This window comes from Rhinoraja longicauda, chromosome 7 (assembly GCF_053455715.1).
Source record: "Rhinoraja longicauda isolate Sanriku21f chromosome 7, sRhiLon1.1, whole genome shotgun sequence".
In the NCBI taxonomy this organism is placed as follows: Eukaryota; Metazoa; Chordata; class Chondrichthyes; order Rajiformes; family Arhynchobatidae; genus Rhinoraja; species Rhinoraja longicauda.
The window spans coordinates 34,257,886-34,275,530 of NC_135959.1; the positions used below are offsets into that span (position 1 = coordinate 34,257,886).

At 45.0% G+C, this 17,645-nt stretch overlaps 1 protein-coding gene across 1 annotated transcript in view; it reads right to left on the bottom strand.

Annotated features, from left to right (window-relative positions):
- slitrk6 (SLIT and NTRK-like family, member 6) overlaps window positions 1-12,610 on the bottom strand; it is a 38,279-nt gene extending 25,669 nt beyond the window's left edge. The window contains exon 1 of the mRNA XM_078403029.1: window positions 12,129-12,610. The gene's annotated coding sequence lies outside the window, so the exon portion shown is untranslated. The remainder of the gene's footprint in view (window positions 1-12,128) is intronic.
- Between the last annotated feature and the right edge of the window lie 5,035 nt (window positions 12,611-17,645).

The window sequence follows — 17,645 nt, forward strand, 5'->3', positions numbered from 1 at the left end:
CCTTGGTTGCGCTCTGAAACATTGCCAGGCATGCTACATACTAAACAAAAAAGTGTTTTTTTAATTTCTTAAAACCTAACAATCGCTACCATATTAAAGTGTTTTAAAGTCTGATGTGGGATTTTCCAGCCAGTTCTTGGTTAATGATAAACTTTTAAGATATAGGAAGAGGCAATTCAGGTCAGTGTTTGCATTTATTTTTCTCCAATGAGCCACATATATGTTCTCATAATGCCTGCTACTGTCTTTATTTTCAAGAAACTATTTCCCACCCTTCCAAAAAGTTATTTGAAAATGTTCCAATGAGCATTTGCAGTAAATAACCTATATCTACTTAGTTATGCTTGTTTTCTCTGACTTTTCTTCAATACATATTTTTTTTTTCTCTTTGCATTCCCATCTTATCATCACTATTGCATTGGGCAAGGTAACAAATATAGAATCATAGAAAATCTACAGTAGAGATTATAACTACTTCATCCATCATCCATCAAAAAAAGAGTACCTAGCCAATTCCCACTTTCCAGCATTTGATCTGTAACCCTGCAGATGTAATCTGCTGAAGTACACATACAACCACTTTATACAAGTGTTGATGATTTATGACTCTCCAAGTCTTTCAGGCAGTGAATTCTAAATTTTTATCTCACGCTGGTGATTTTTCCCGCTTTCATCTCCTTTCCAATCCTTCTCCTCATTATCTTAAATCAAAATCTACTTTAAATGTTTGAGTCCCTCCGTTCCGGGGAAAGGGTTCTTCAAACATTCACTCTGCCTCCTGTACACTCACATATTTCTTCCAAAATAATGGCCAGAACTGTGCATGATTTTCATGGAGAAACCTAACAAGCATTTTACTCAATTCAATCATATAATTTCCGTACTCTTACATTCTTTGTGATGGCCTCAAAGAAACCACGTTCCCTCTTCCATATGTTCTACCATTGCCTTTCAGGAACTTTGGACATATACACCAAAGTGCTTCTGTTCGTCCATTTTTCTTAATATCCTCCCATATATTGGGTTTTTTTTAAAATTGCCTTGTTGGTCCTCCCTAAATGTATCATTTCACAGTTCTCTAGACTAAATTCCATTTGCCAAACATCAGTCTTCCTGACCAGGCAGCCTACATTGTTCCAAAAATCAAAGATTTCCTCCTCTCTATCAATCACATAGACAGTTTGTATCAATCAAAATTGTCTATACCATACCCCAAACATTTAAGTCCAAATCATGAAAAGCAAAGGGATGAATACTAAGCCTTGTGGAACCCACTGTGGAATCACTGTAATAGATTGCTATCATCATTCATAATCCTTCCCACTGCTTTATGGTCTAACAAAATATCTTTGGATTTTTTTTACTTTACCAGCCAATATTTTCTTAAGGCCTCTCTTTGCTTCCCTTAATTCCATTTTAATTAAACCTGCACACTCACTGTACGCTTCTCAGCATCCTGCTGTATCGCATTCTTGAGACCTGACAGAAGCATTCCTTTTTTATCTAGTTCTTCCATCTCTGTAGCATGGCATTCATGAGGGGGGAGGGCTGATTGGCAGATGGGTGGACAAAGCCATAATGTTGGAAGGCGAGAAAAGACTGAGATAAGGAGGGAAGGAACATTGAGATGCAAAATGTGGAGCCAGAAGAAGGGATACAGATAGAAAGGAAAGGGTTGTTGTTCAACCTTTAACTTTGTGGGAATGGGTCCTTCAGTCTACCTCTTGAATACCTCCCATTGGTATGACTGATTTTCTGTCGAGTTTTTTGTTCACACAATCTATCTCCATTCAGAACAACTTATCAGCACTTCTATCAGGTATGACCCTAATCAGTTGTCAAGCACTAGCTCTTGCTGATATCCAATACATTTTGAGGATGCATATTACTTTTACTTTCTTCCAATAAAGGGACACCTTTGTTTTTTCCTGAAAATCAATGTAGCATAAAGTAATGACAATTTCTCCATCTTCCCCCAGCGCTGCATTATATTTTTCTGAATGCAAAACAAAACCCTCAGCTTATAATGAGATTTCTCTCTCTCCAGGATTAACAAATGCTGCACGTTTTTAAGAAACCTTTCTAAGGCATGGAAACAAACAGTACACTGCTCCAATACACTAATAAATCTATTCAAATGACATGAAAATCTTTACACATTGAAATAATTCCATAATGTTGTTCATATTAAATTGGACATTGCAATGTTTTATATTTGCAGGAGCAGCATATAGAGAATACATAATGTATTTTCCCTCCACTGTGCAGAAATTTTTAATGATCTTTCCTTTGAGAACAGTTAATGATTAATTCCTGTTGATAAAGAGAATTTTCCATATAATAGATACCATTTAATTTTCCACTCTGTTAGAAGCAGGTTAAAATAAATAGATGTAGACATAAGGTACTGCAGGTGCTGGTTTACAACAAAAAAGACACAAAGTGCTGGAGTAACTCAGTGGGTCAGGCAGCATGTCTGGAGAACAATGGACAGGCTAAGCTTTCCATCAGGACCTTTCTTCACTGACTGTAGTAGTGGGGAGAAAGATGGGAGAGAGGTGGGGCCAGGTCAAAACCTGGCAAGTGATAGTTGGTTACAGGTGAGGGAGGAGGGTTGATTAATAGATGGGTGGACAAAGGCTAGATATTGGAAGAAGACAAAACATTGTGATATAAGAAGCACAGAGGTGCAAAATATGAATCCAGAAGGGATACAGGTAGAAGGGGAAAGGGTTGTTGTTCGTCAGTCACCTAAAATTGGAGAATTCATTATTAATTCCGTTGGGCTGTATACTACCCAAGTGGAGGTGCTATTCATCCAGTTTGTGTGTGGCTTCACTCGAGGAGTGGAGGAGGACCAGGACAGAAGGGTCAATATGGGAATGGGGAGTTAAAATAGTGCGCTGCCGGGAGATCCATCAGGACTGGGTGGACCACGCATAAGTGTTCGACAAAACAGTCGCCTATTTTATGCTTGATCTTGATCATGTAAAGGAGGCCACATTGGGAGCACCAAATGCAGGAGATAAGGTTAAGAGGATATGGATATGAACCTCTGCCTTACCTGGAAGGGCTGTTAAGATCCCTGAATGGATGTAAGGGAGGATGTACAGAGGCAGGTGTTACATCTCCTGTGGGTACAGGGAAATGTTCTTGGGGACGGAGTGGTTTGGATGAGAAGGGATGAATAAACCAGGGAGTTGCAGAGGGAGTAGTCTCTGTAAAATGCAAAAAGGAGTGTAGATGGGAAGATACGACTGGTGGAGAACTCACTTTGATGGTGGTAAAAATGTCAGATAATGATGTGTTGGTTGAAGAGGATGTGCTCTTTTTCACTTCATATTTTGAACCAGGATATGGGAGAGCAGATTTTATCATTTTACATGCCTTTAAAAATAGTCATGACATTTTTTAAGTTCTGCAAATCTTGAAAGGTGGTTTCTGCATCGGCATGAGCAAATTGAATGTATTTGCAAGAATTTTATGCAAATATGTTCAATCTAGAGAATGAAAATAATCACGTAGTTATACATAGCTCCTAAATTTATACCAACATTTGTAGGACTCACAGTAGTTAGCTGCCCATGGTATATCACTCACACTGCTGTTAAAAATAATGGAGCTCTGTGCAGGTGGAGAGTTTTGGCTCTTGGAAGCTATTTTTTTCATGTCATGCGTGTGCCAGAGATTTCATTCCAATTGTGATGCTTGATTAAAATCATAGAATGATACAGTGTGAAACAGACTCTTTGGACCAACTTGCCCACACCGGCCAATATGTCCCAGCTACATGTCCTACCTGCCAGCATTTGGTCCATCTCCCTCCAAACTTGTCCTATCCATGTCCCTGTTTAACTGCTTCTTCAATGTTGGGATAATCCCTGCCTCAACTACCTCTTCTGGCAGCTTGTTCCATACATCTACCACCCTTTGTGTAAAAAAGTTACCTCTCAGATTCCTATTAAATCTTTTCCCCTTCACCTTAAACCTATGTCCTATGGTCTTCGATTCACCTACTCTGGACAAGTGAGCATCTACCCGATCTATTCCTCTCATGATCTTATACACCTCTATAAGATCACCCCTCATCCTCCTGCACTCCAAGGAAAAGAGTCCCAGCCTACTCAATCTCTGCCTATAGCTCAGACCCTCTAGTCCTGGTAACATTCTTGTAAATCTTCTCTGCACCCTTTCCAGCTTGACAACATCTTTCCTATAACACGGTGCCCAAAACTGAACACAATACTGTAAATATGGCCTCACCAATGTCTTAAACAACTGCAACATGACCCTCCCAACTTCTATACTCTACTATTCTGTAAAGAGCTAGAAAATAATTGGCCTCCTGGGGACTGGAGGGTAGCCAATGTAACTACACTTTTTAAGAAAGCAGATCATTGTGATCTTTCCAAGCGACCGCTGCACATTTTTTTGCTATTGCTATTGCTATTTTGAGAAATCATTCCTGATATTTATCTAAAATTAACCTTGGTAATATTCCTTTAATATCTCCTAATACAAACAACCTTGAATCCAATGGTATGGTCTTATTCAACAATTGTTCCAAATTTTTTTTTAGGTCTTTCCAAAAAGGAGTTACCTTCGGACATGCCCATGTAGAATGTAAAAAAGTACCCACATCTTGGTTGCATCTAAAACAAATTTCAGATAAATTTGGTTTTAAATTGTTTAATTTTTCGGAGTTAAATATAATTGATGTAAAAAATTATATTGTACTAAACTATATCTCACATTAATAGTATTTTTCATACTGTCTAAACACAATCTTTCCCAACTTGGTTCATCAATACTAATATTCAGATCTGTTTCCCATCTTAGTCTTGATTTTTGAATTCCTATCTTCGGACTAGATTTTTGTAATAATTTATACATTGAAGACATTTTCTATGTTTCTTTGATTTTCTGAGTGTCTTTGTTAAAATAATGTGCAAGCCCTGGACCTCTGCATCTCCCTTTGAAATGACAGACTTCAATCAGTGCGCATTGTTAACAGGATCTCCTCCTCTTGACTATCAAAGCAGGTGTACCTCAAGGCTATATGCTTAGCCCTCTGCTCTATTCTCTTTACACCCATGACTGTGTGGCTAAACGCAGCTCAAAACCCATTTATTATACTCGCTGACATCACCACTATGGTTGGCCGAATCTCTAGTTGTGATGAGTCAGTGTACATGAGAGAAATGGAACACCTGGTTGAACTTGCAACAACAACCTCTTGCTTAAACTCAACACGACCAAAGAACCGATTGTTACTTTCAGAAGGGGAAGTTGGGAGACCATTCGCCAGTTTTTATTGAATGTTTGGTCGTGGAGTTAGCAGCTTCAAATTCTTGGGTATTAACATCTCAGATGATTTGCCCTGGCCCCAGCACATTGATGCAATCATGAAGACGACTCGCCTATGCCTCTACTTTCTTAATTCAAAGAGATTTGGATGCCTCTGAATACTCTTAATAAACTTTTACAGATATACTGTAGAAGATATCTTGAATCATGAATTGCATCATGGCCTGGTATAGCAATTTTAATGCACATAAATGCACGTAGCTGCAGCAGGTTGTTGATTCAGCCCAGTCCATCATGTGGACAGTCCTCCTCTCCATCTAAAGCATCTACCCGAGGCTCTGCCTCAAGAAGGTAGTGTATATCATCGAGGATTCCCACCATCTGGGCCATGCCCACTTCTCACTGCTATCATCAGGCAATAGGTACAAAAGTCTGAAGTCTCATACCATCAGTTCAGAAGCAGCTGGTTCCCAACAACTATCAGGTTCTGGAATCAAGTTAAACAAACTTAACCCTACCTCAACAACAAAACACTTGCACGTCTATGGATATGCTTTTTTTTTTTCTTCTCTCTGATTATGTTGTTGCACTTATATCTTGTTTCTTTCGCTAAACTGTTTTTTTATTATAGTTTTATGCCTATATATATATAATATATGCATTATTTGTTTTCTTTATGTGTGCCTGTGTATATGTGCCTGTGATCCTGCCATGTGCAACATTTCTCATTATAGAGGTATCTTACTGTGCACTTCCATATAATCAGCTTGAACTTGAACGTTATTTTTAAAAGTCACTAGACCGAGTGGGCCCGTTGGGCCCGTCCTCGTAGGGTTTCCATTGTAACCGGGAGGGGAGGAAAGGGGGAGGGTTAGGGGAGGGAAGGGGGAGGGAGGAGGGGAGGGAGGGGAGGGGGGAGGGGGGAAGGGGGGAGGGAGAGGGGAGGGAGGGGGGTAGGGGGGAGGGAGGGGGGAGAGGGGGGGATGGGAGGGGGGAGGGGGGAAGGGAGGAGGGAAGGGGGGAGGGAGAGGGGAGGGAGGTGGGTAGGGGGGAGGGAGGGAGGGGGACCTCCCCTTTTCCCAGTACCCCTCTTTCCCCGTTGGGCCCGTCCTCGTAGGGTTTCCATTGTAACCGGGAGGACGGGAGGGCGGGAAGGGGGAGGGAGGGAGGAGGGAGGTGTGGAGGGAGGAGGGGAGGGGAGGGAGGGGGGAGGGGAGGGAGGGGGGTAGGGGGGAGGGGGAGGGAGAGGGGAGGGGGGAGGGGAGCGGGAAGGGGGGAGGGAGGGGGACCTCCCCTTTTCCCAGTACTCCTCTTTCCCCGTTGGGCCCGTCCTCGTAGGGTTTCCATTGTAACCGGGAGGGGGGAGGGAGGGAGGAGGGAGGTGTGGAGGGAGGAGGGGAGGGTGAGGGAGGGGAGGGGGAGGGGGGAAGAGGGGTAGGGGGGAGGGGAGGGAGGAGGGGAGGGAGGGGGAACTCCCCTTTTCCCAGTACCCCTCTTTCACCGTTGGGCCCGTCCCCGTAGGGTTTCCATTGTAACCGGGAGGGGGGGAGGGAGGGTGGAAGGAGGGGGAGAGGGGTGGAAGGGTGGAGGGAGGGGGGGAGGGAGTGGGGGAGGGTCGGATGGAGGGAAGGAGGGAGGGGTGAGTTAGGGGCTGAGTGGTGATGGAGGTTGGGATTGAGGGGGGAGAGAGTCGGGATGGAGGTGGGAAGGAGGGGGGAGGAAGAGGTTGAGGGGGAAGTGGGACCTCCCCTTTTCCCAGTACCCCTCTTTCCCCCACCACCAAGCCCCCACCGCAACGACCCCTGTTGTCCGCCTACCCAGTCCCCATTCTCAGACCCCCCCCCCATTCTCTTGGAATAAAAAAAAATACTTTTTTAAAAAAAGTGCTTTTTAATTGCTTGTTTTGAAACATTCGCGGTTAAGTGCTTTTTAAAAAAACATTCGCGGTTAAGTGCTGGTTTTGAAACATTCGCGGCTACTTAGTGCTTCTGTCAGTTGCTTTTCGAGGGAGGGAGTAGGGAGGTGTGGAGGGGGGAGGGGAGGGGGAGGGGAGGGGGAGGGGAGGGGGGAAGGGAGGAGGGAGAGGGGAGGGAAGGGGGTAGGGGGGAGGGGTAGGGAGGGGGGAGGGGGGAAGGGGAGGGAGGGGGGAAGGGGAGGGGGAGGGAGGGGGGGAGGGAGAAGGGAGGGAGGGGGGAGGGAGGGGAACCTCCCATTTTCCCAGTACCCCTCTTTCACCATTGGGCCCGTCCTCGTAGGGTTTCCATTGTAACCGGGAGGAGGGGAGGGAGGGAAGGGGGAGGGAGGGAGGGAGGAGGGAGGTGTGGAGGGAGGAGGGGAGGGGGAGGGGAGGGGGGGAGGGGGGAAGGGGGGAGGAGGGAGGGAGAGGGGAGGGAGGGGGGGAGGTAAGGGGGAGAGGGGGGAAGGGGGAGGGAGGGGGATCTCCCCTTTTCCCAGTACCCCTCTTTCCCCGTTGGGCCCGTCCTCGTAGGGTTTCCATTGTAACCGTGAGGAGGGGAGGGAGGGAAGGGGGAGGGAGGGAGGAGGGAGGGGTGGAGGGAGGAGGGGAGGGGAGGGAGGGGGAGGGGAGGGAGGGGGGAGGGGGAGGGAGGGGAAGGGGGGAGGGGAGGGGGAAGGGGGTAGTGAGGGGGACCTCCCCTTTTCCCAGTACCCCTCTTTCCCCGTTGGGCCCGTCCTCGTAGGGTTTCAATTGTAACCGGGAGGGGGGAGAGAGGGTGGAAGGAGGGGGGAGGGGGAGAGGGATGGAAGGGTGGAGGGAGGGGGAGGGATTGGGGGAGGGAGGGATGGAGGGAAGGAGGGAGGGGGGAGTTAGGGGGGAGGGAGTTGGGGAGGAGGGGGGGAGGGAGTGGGGATGGAGGTGGGAAGGAGGGGGGATGAAGGGGTTGAGGGGGGAAGGGGGACCTCCCCTTTTCCCAGTACCCCTCTTTCCCCGTTGGGCCCGTCCCCGTAGGGTTTCCATTGTAACCGGGAGGGGGGAGGGGGGAGGGAGGGTGGAAGGAGGGGGGAGGGGGAGAGGGATGGAATGGTGGAGGGAGGGGGGAGGGAGTGGGGGAGGGTGGGATGGAGGGAAGGAGGGAGCGGGGGAGTTAGGGGCTGAGTGGTGATGGAGGTTGGGATTGAGGGGGGAGGGAGGGGGGAGGGAGTGGGGATTGAGGTGGGAAGGAGGGGGGAGGAAGGGGTTGAGGGGGGAAGTGGGACCTCCCCTTTTCCCAGTACCCCTCTTTCCCCGTTGGGCCCGTCCCCGTATAGTTTCCATTGTAACCGGGAGGGGGGGAGGGAGGGTGGAAGGAGGGGGGAGGGGGAGAGGGATGGAATGGTGGAGGGAGGGGGGAGGGAGTGGGGGAGGGTGGGATGGAGGGAAGGAGGGAGGGGGGGAGTTAGGGGCTGAGTGGTGATGGAGGTTGGGATTGAGGGGGGAGGGAGGGGGGGAGGGAGTGGGGATGGAGGTGGGAAGGAGTGGGGAGGAAGGGGTTGAGGGGAGAAGGGGGGGGGAGGGAGGGAATAGGGGCCCCATGCTGATCTGTGTATGTTAAGTGACTTGCACAACTTTAAAAAACTGGCAGTTGCCTTTCGCAACAATGTTGCAACAATCTCACACAAGCATTGTGACGTCACAAGCTGAAGATGTAAATTTAAAACCGAGCTGATCTCTGATTGGTGCACGGGTGCCATTGTGACATCACGCGCTGAAGCCCCTTCAAGAAAAGGGTTAGAAATGAAAATTTAAACTTTAATATCTCTCTAGCTTTAAAAAGGTAACTTCAATTTGAACGAAAGTACTTACAATAGTTGCCCACGTTAATGGTGAATATGGCGGTACAAAAATCGTAGCGCTTTGGTGTACCTTCAGGGAGGAGTAGGGTTTGTAAGTTATGGACAGAAATTCTTCGGAATCTTCCGTACATACACATATACATACATACATACGGAATGTTGGACCGCAGAGTTTTAGTAGTATATAGAAGATATTTATCCATCTGATCTTTCCACATTAGAAATGATTTACTTGAAATAAAGTTTATATCCTAATTATACATGTTCCTTACTCAGTCAAAGGATACTGCAGCTGCTGGAAAGGCCAACAAATTTGGTCCATTGTTAACTACCTCTGAACGTGGTAAGCCCCTCTCCTGAACTCTGCATTGATAATGACAATGATTCTCCCAAATAGTTGTGAGGCAGTGCCACTATTCACACCCAGGTATTCATAACAGAACATCAATACATTTGCAACTCAAAGTAATCATGACTTGAAGATCCCATTCAAATCATAATTGGGACAGAATGGTTTGTCTGTGTGGCTGTGCCTCGTGTCCTTATTCCTCTGAGCAGCAGTAGTTACATACTTTACTAGGTGTTTGTGGGAGTATATATTCAGAGTCACTCAAGTCTTTGTATACGTTCTTTATTAGCAGATCACCAGGAGTACACATGCTGGCCACTGTTACCCCCAACTCCCACGATAGTCTGGTGACTAGCCGCGCCAGTACTAGGATAACGCAGTACAAAACCCGATCTGGATTACAGACCGGATGCGCAACAATAAAACCAGACATGGATCTACACTAGGTACTGTAGAAGATGCCTTGATGAATTGAAACAGTGCCTTTTGTAAATAATTTACAAAAGTCATGCTGCAGCAGAATGAAGGCATTGAATGTTTTGGTGTGGAATGGAGTGCCTCTAGAATGGACAGCTTCCACAAAGATGGTGTTATGCCTTTCTAATGTTGTTGGAACTGTATTCTTCAAGGCAAGTGGGTGTGATCCAAAAAGGAGAGAATACACGCTGCAGACTGCCGAGACTACATACACGGTGGAGCAGCTGATGGAGCCCACGGCTGAGGCGTGGGTCGGCACCAAGGAGGCATGAAGTGGGGCGTTGACAGCGGTGTGGCCTCAGCAGCGGTGAGGCGGCGGCAGCGGTAAAGCTTTGCAACAATGGGGCCTCGGCGGCGGTGAAGCCTCGTGGGTCAACCCACGGTCGATGAGAGTGTAGAGGACCACCATGAGGGACGAGGGGAAGAACAATGGAGGACCCGGCTTGGGGGGACCGCCGTGAGGGAGGTGGGGGGGGGGGAAGAACAATGGACAATTGGGGAGTGGAGAGAACAAAGGACAATGGGGAGCCGGCCTGGGGAACCACTTGGGGTGAGAAGGTGTGTTTTGTAACTTTGTCAGTGCAGTAGGTGGCTGCTATTTGAATACATTGGGTATGCAGCAAAGAATTTTCCTATGCCGAGTCACATGTGACAATGATGTATTCCATTCCAAGTGGGGAACGGCCCAGGCCTAAAGTCCTATTGCATGCGAGGAAAAAAAAAATATTTTGAAAAACCTTCTGCAGGATGTCCTGCACCTGACCCACCTCAATGTTCATGCTCATGGCTATTTCAAAGATAAAACATGATAGTTGGTGGAAATATGAGATTACCACTGAATTTTCACCCCCAAATTTTAAAAAGCATAAACATGCATTTTGAAACAACCAATTGCAGATGTTGGTGTACAAAACAACAGAGGATTTGTTTGAATGCATAAATGCAGGGAGACTGTATTAGATATCGAAATTCCCGATGGCGCCAGTTGCAATAGATATATGTAGTTACCAATGTGGCTTGTATTCTTTACATTTCCCCGACAGTTGTGCAATGCTCTAGTTAATTGCCAAGTTTTTGTTTTCGTCTTCATTCACCTACTGCACAAAATAGAAGTCAACTGAAACGTTGATCAACATGCATGCAAAGAAATCGACAACAGATGCTCATTCACCCTGATCAAGTTACCAAAGACTGAAAGACACCCGCATAGCAATCTGCCAAGATTTTATGCTCATGCACGCAGATCTGTCCATATTCACATCTGAGGCACCGAAACATCTCTTACTTAAGATTTTTGACTGTGAACACCTTTGATCGGATGTTATTAGTTGGAGTCTATTCTGCAGTTTTATTTAGAAATCAAAGACAAGATTTTCTCTATCCAGAAGTAGATACTTTTAAAAAACGAATTGGGGGATTATTTAAAGTGACCCGTCAAGATAAATTGTGAAAAAGAAGAACGTTGATGCAACCAATTCCGAAGCAAACGTTGACTGCGAGGAACACCCATCCCCAACCACATCTATGTTCCTGGAGCGCAGTGGAGACTTCGTCATCTGCACTGTGCTCCACTCATGAACGCTGACCATCAACATCCAATGCAATAACAAGCTTTCAAGAACCAATGTACCAATTGAACAATACACAAACGGGTTTCTTCTTTTCAGTATCCGTACAACAGCTGAATGTTTGATGCTTTAAAGACAAACTTATTTCCGTGTGAGGGTTGTATGATAGATCTTAACAACAAATATCTGCTACTGTTTACCTTTGAGGTGCTTGGATTCCCAACCTGAAAACCTGAATAAGACGTATAAAGAATACCCCAAACCCCAACCCCACCAAAGTCAGTTACTGTGGGGTCCTCCTTGATAACTGTGTTGAAAAAGATTCTTCAACCGCCAGTTAATTAACACACAAGCATTATAAATCATACCCCAGTGCACGAATGGCAACATGATCTGCATCTTGTATACTAAACATTTAAATGATAGCAGAAAAGAAACGTGTTTTTCGGTTCCGCGAATCGGTGCTGGTTGTACCATCTGTTTTCACCTTGGTGTGGAGCAGCGGTGAGAAGGGGTCCTTTACCTGCGGTCCAGCGGGACTGTCCCACAAAACAGAAGTTAGATCTGACATGCAGTAGCGAGAGCAAGCCGAAACGCCAAGTGGAGGATTTAAGTGCAGCGCAAGGTTGACTTACCGACACAGTGCAGTCAACTCCCGGACCGTCTAGTTTATCGGCAATGCAGAGGGCTAAAACCAGTAACGCCAGTCAAGTTTCAGTCAATTCGGGTTTTCCCCCTCGGAGAACAAAATGCACTGATCGTGACCTCGACTGTCAGTTTCCCAACAGATCCGCGGTGGAAGCGCACAGTGCGGAAATCAAGAAAATATGCGGATATCAGTTTAACAACAAAAAAAATGATTGAAAGCGTCTGTCAAACTACAAGGGACAGTTCCTGCTTGATGATCACTCTCCTGGCCGACAGACTCGGAACATACAGGGTTCCCCCAGAGCTATCCTGTCCGCTGAAGGCGAGAAGGGGTTGTTATATAAAAAGCGCAAGAACAATCATCTACAACAACAACATAGTCCAAATCCACACCGGGGCTGCGAGCTGGTCTTTCCTGGTGTTCTCCAAGTAATCAGATTGCCAGAGGGTTCTCACTTGGAGACTTCTTGACTTCTGAATCAGCTCGGAAGCTCCTCCCCCCATTTAGTTCCTCTCGTCAGAAAGCTTGCGAGCTCCACCCTGGGACAAGACTATTTGTACAACGTCGTATCCTTTCCCCGCCGTCACAAGATACCGCCTCGACACCCGGAATTTCGTGTCGGTGTCGGCATTCGTTCTGAAACCTGCATCTTAACTACAATAGCCCTACTTTATCAGCTGATTTCCAGCCGCTATCTTGATATAGAAACGATAAGAAATTGTAACGAAGGGCTTGATGACGAATTCTACCATCGCTAGTTAACTCGCAGTTCTCCTGTCCGAGCTTAGATCACAAAAACATGTTTCTATACGATAGAATTATTGTATGCCGATGACAAAAACGCCTGGCAAAAAGAGTGGTTTATGCGAATGAAATTAATAGAATTGCGGCTTTACCGAGGAGCAGTGCATGAATGAAAATGTCACACTCACTCTTACGTCCAGTACTGTAATGGATTGGTTGAAGTTATGGGGGGAAATAATGGGAATGTAAGAATAGATTGCCGAGCCTTGCGAGTTTCTACTTCATTACTTTCTCAGCACGATGGCAGGCTTATCTTTCATTATTTGCAATTTCAGGTAATCTAATCACAAGCATAAAATAAAACACGACAGGAACTCCTGAACTTGAAGCTAACAGCACACGAACAAGATTTATACATTGTGCGAAAATAACACACACATTTAAACTTTTGCATTGTCTTACTCCCGTTGCAAGTTCGTTGGCTTCATGTGCCAAATCTTTAATCTCGTCATTCACACCATATCCTCATTTGTTTGTTCTCTTTTGTCCTGTCAACGCTTTGGAGAAAATCAGATAAACGCCAAACTTTAAAAACACAGAATTATATTTAAAAATGTTGCGGACTATAACTGTGATAATAAATAACAGCCTCTCCAATGTTAAATTAGAATGAACAAAGATCTTCTGAGGTATACATTTTCCTCGCAAGTCGACGAACCATTACAGATGAACCCGGTACACACACTAATGCCCTCTTTCAAAGCCACTCAGTCTCTCAAAATACAATTGAATTGGGCTGAGCGCCTGATTTCAAATGAAGATACCGCAGAGCCGCACAATTAAACTCCCCTGGTAAATGTACCACGGTCTTTCTGGCATCAAATTTCACCGAGTTACTTTGCCTATAAAATCAATATTAATAGGAATAGAAGTTTAGTGTTCGACACTCCAGTTTTGAAACAAAGTGGAATATTTTTGGGAGAGCGTTCGTGAAGTTATTGATTTAACCATCTCACCGTAGTCTGATTGTTTTGGAATGCCAAGCTAATTGCAAGTCGTGTTAACAACCACATTGCTCAAGTGAATTCCAGCTAGCGATTCGAGTTTCAACTGCAATTCAACATCGCCCCCTTCTGACAGAAGCGAAGGATAAAAAGGGAATCATGGCATATGAATTTGGTTGCATTATTTAAGTCTCTCTCTCTCAGCCAGTCCTCTAGGGTCTGGAATAACTTGCTTCCACTCCAGTCTTATGTGTCGTGCCACCAATGTAGAATCTACATACTCTGTCACAAACAAATGTTTGATGGTTAGAGAAGCAATATTCTCCTGACATTAGTATAAGAAAATAACTGCAGATGCTGGTACAAATCGATTTATTCACAAAATGCTGGAGTAACTCAGCAGGTCAGGCAGCATCTCGGGAGAGAAGGAATGGGTCTGAAAAAGGGTCTCGACCCGAAACGTCACCCATTCCTTCTCTCCCGAGATGCTGCCTGACCTGCTGAGTTACTCCAGCATTTTGTGAATAATTCTCCTGACATTTGTGCTGGGCTTTGAACAAGCACTTGATCTTTTAAAAACCACCCTAATGTTCCTTCACCACCAATTTCCATCCTGCACTCAAATTCACTTTGACCATAGAAAATAGAAAAATAGGTGTAGGAAGAATAGGTGCAGGACTAGGCCCTTCGAGCCTGCACTGCCATTCAATATGATCATGGCTGGTCAGCTAAATTCGGGAACAGTTTTCCTGCATCTAGCCTGTCCAATCCTTTAAGTATTTTATATGGTTCTCTAAGATCCCCTCTCATCCTTCTAAATTCCAGTGAATACAAGCCCAGTCGACCCATTCCTTCATTATATGTCGGTCCCACCATCCTGGGAATTAACCTGGTGAAGCTACGCTGCATTCCCCCAATAGCAACAATGCCCTTCCTCAAATTAGAAGGCCAAAATTGCACACAATACTCCAGGTGCGGTCTCACCTGTACATCTCCGACAACTCCCTCCGCTTTCTTGGTCTCACCGTCTCCATTACAGGAGATAGACTATCAACTGATATCTACTACATACCCACTGACTCCCACAATTATCTCGGCTACACTTCTTCCCACCCTGCTCCTTGCAAAGACTCTATCTCTGACTCCCAATTCCTTCGTCTCCACTGCATCTGCGTCCAAGATTAGGTGTATCATACCAGGACATCCGAGATGTCCTCAATCTTTAGGGAACAGGGGTTCCCCTCTTCCATCATAGATGAAGCCCTCACATGTGTCTCCTCAGCCCCCTGCAGCACCGCCTTTGCTCGCCTTCCTCCTACCCACAATCGGGACAGTCCCCCTAGTCCTTACCTTTTATCCAATTAGCCATCGCATATAAAGCATAATCCTCCATCATTTTTGCCACCTCCAACGGGACCCCACCACTAGTCATATCTTTCCATCTCCACCCCTTTCCGCCTTCCACAGAGACTGTTCCCATCGCAACTCCCTGGTTAACTCACCCCCACCCAAACCACCACCTCCCCAGGTACCTTCTGCAACCACAGGGGATGCAACACCTGTCCCTATACCTCCTCCCTAGACTCTGTCCAGGGACCCGGACAGTCCTTTCAGGTTAGGCAGAGGTTCACTTGCACCTCCTCCATCACCTCCTTTATCCGTTGTTCAAGATGTGGACTCTTATACATCAGCAAGATCAAACGTAGACTGAACAATCCTTTCGCTGAATACCTTCACTCAGTCCACCTAGACCGACCTGATCTCCTGGATGCTAAACACATTAATTCCCCTTCCCATTCTCACACTGACTTTTCTGTCTTAGGCCTCCTCCGTTGTCAGAGTGAGGATAAATGCAAATTGGAGGAACAGCATCTCATATTTCACTTGGGCAGCTTACAACCCAAGGGTATGATTTATGATTTCTCTAACTTGAAGTAACCACTGCATTCCTTCTCTCTCCATCACTCCCCCACCCAAGTCTTTCGTTCTCACCTAGCTACAGCTAACAACAAATTGTTTCTTTATCATTGTTACTTGTTTGAAAATCTTTCATTCATTTGTTCTATATCTCTCTCCGTCAACATCTATATCGCTTGTTCCTCTTTCCCATGACTTTCAGTCTGAAGAAGGGTCTCAACCTGAAATGTCACCCATTCCTTCTCCCCAGAGATGCTGCCTGTCCCACTGAGTTACTCCAGCATTTTGTGTCTATGTTCAGTTTAAACCAGCATCTGCAGTTTCTTTTCTACCCAAATGTTCATTATCTATTTTGAGTAATCACAGACTGGGGTTTCCATGAGTCATTGGGAATGTTACACTTATTCAAATAAGTTTTCAGTATACCATGAAATTATTTCTTCTGTCCACCTAGAAATTTCTTGCCAGAACCAAGGTTGGAATAGAGCGCCTTCTCCATCAGTCCAGTGTCGGATAAAGGAACAATGTGGCCTGAACATTGGAGTGACTCAGTTCAATGTTGAGGCTGTTAACCTGGGAGAGGCATTAACATTGATGCAGTTAGTTTTGGAAGATTTTGCTAACATAGTCAACGATACCTCACCAGTATTTTGAGGATCTTATGGAGGTAGTCTAAAAGTTGGAAGTATGTAGGAAGGCAGCGATTACTGCTGTCCAGTAAACCATGAGCTTTTATGGTTTTGATATTCAAGGAGTTAATTTGAGCTTCCCTACCATTCTGAAGGTTGGGATGAATCTCATAATCAATTGTATATGTGGAGCTTGAAGGAATATATAGCATCATTTAGGTTGTAAACTGGTGTTCTAATGTCTTTACAATAAAGTTGGATACTAGAAACCTGTGTATGTGTATTTAGCTCACAGAATAATTATTCCTGAGGCAGAATTGGATTCATTTCCTGAAAATAGTAATAATAAAATAGGCAGCCCCTTTCTAGAATTACACAACGAATGGCAGAGTGCAGCTTTCACAGATTTTAAGTCTTTTGAATTATTGTTTTTAGCTATTTTTGCAACATTGCACTGTATGAATAGCATACTCATGCCAAGACATATCCAGGCGAATATACAAACATAGGTTTTCCCATTTTATCCCTCGGTTTTCAGAGTTAGGTCAAAGTGTAAGAGGCAGGGACAAAGCAATTGTTCCAACATCAAACGTCAGAGAAGATTGACATGGAAAATGAGTCAACATCTATTACCGAAGATATAAATGCTAACTGATATGAAAACTTTTAAGTTACATTGGCTGTAAGAAACAAGATGCATTTAATCACAAGCTGGCTGTGAGAATATATTTGAGCCTCAGAAACTGTAACTGGAAACTTTGGCCTAAAGGTTCAGCCAACTTGCTCACTGCCAGGTAGCTGAGCACTGACTTATTCCATTCATTCTTTGCTTGAGCAGATCTCTGTCATTAAACTTTCACAAAGAAGCTGGCTCAAAGCTGATCAACAAGAGCAGGGCTCCACCTGGTGTTAACACTACTGAAGTGCTTTTCGCAAGCAGATGAAAACTGAGGGCCCCCAGTTTGAACCAATTGCTACAGTTATCAAAGATCTTAAGTTCATGTGAAGTTCCCTGATAATCAGTAACATTAAAAAAACATAAAGTATAAGAAATGTTAAAAATGAAACAGCATCAACATGTAAAAGAATCGTGAGCTCTGAACATACAAATCTAATTAAAAATAATTGCATTTGCTTAAAAATAATGACGTCAGTAAAATAATTAAATTCGCCTAAATTAAGTGTATGCTTGGTCCCCTGTTTTAATTT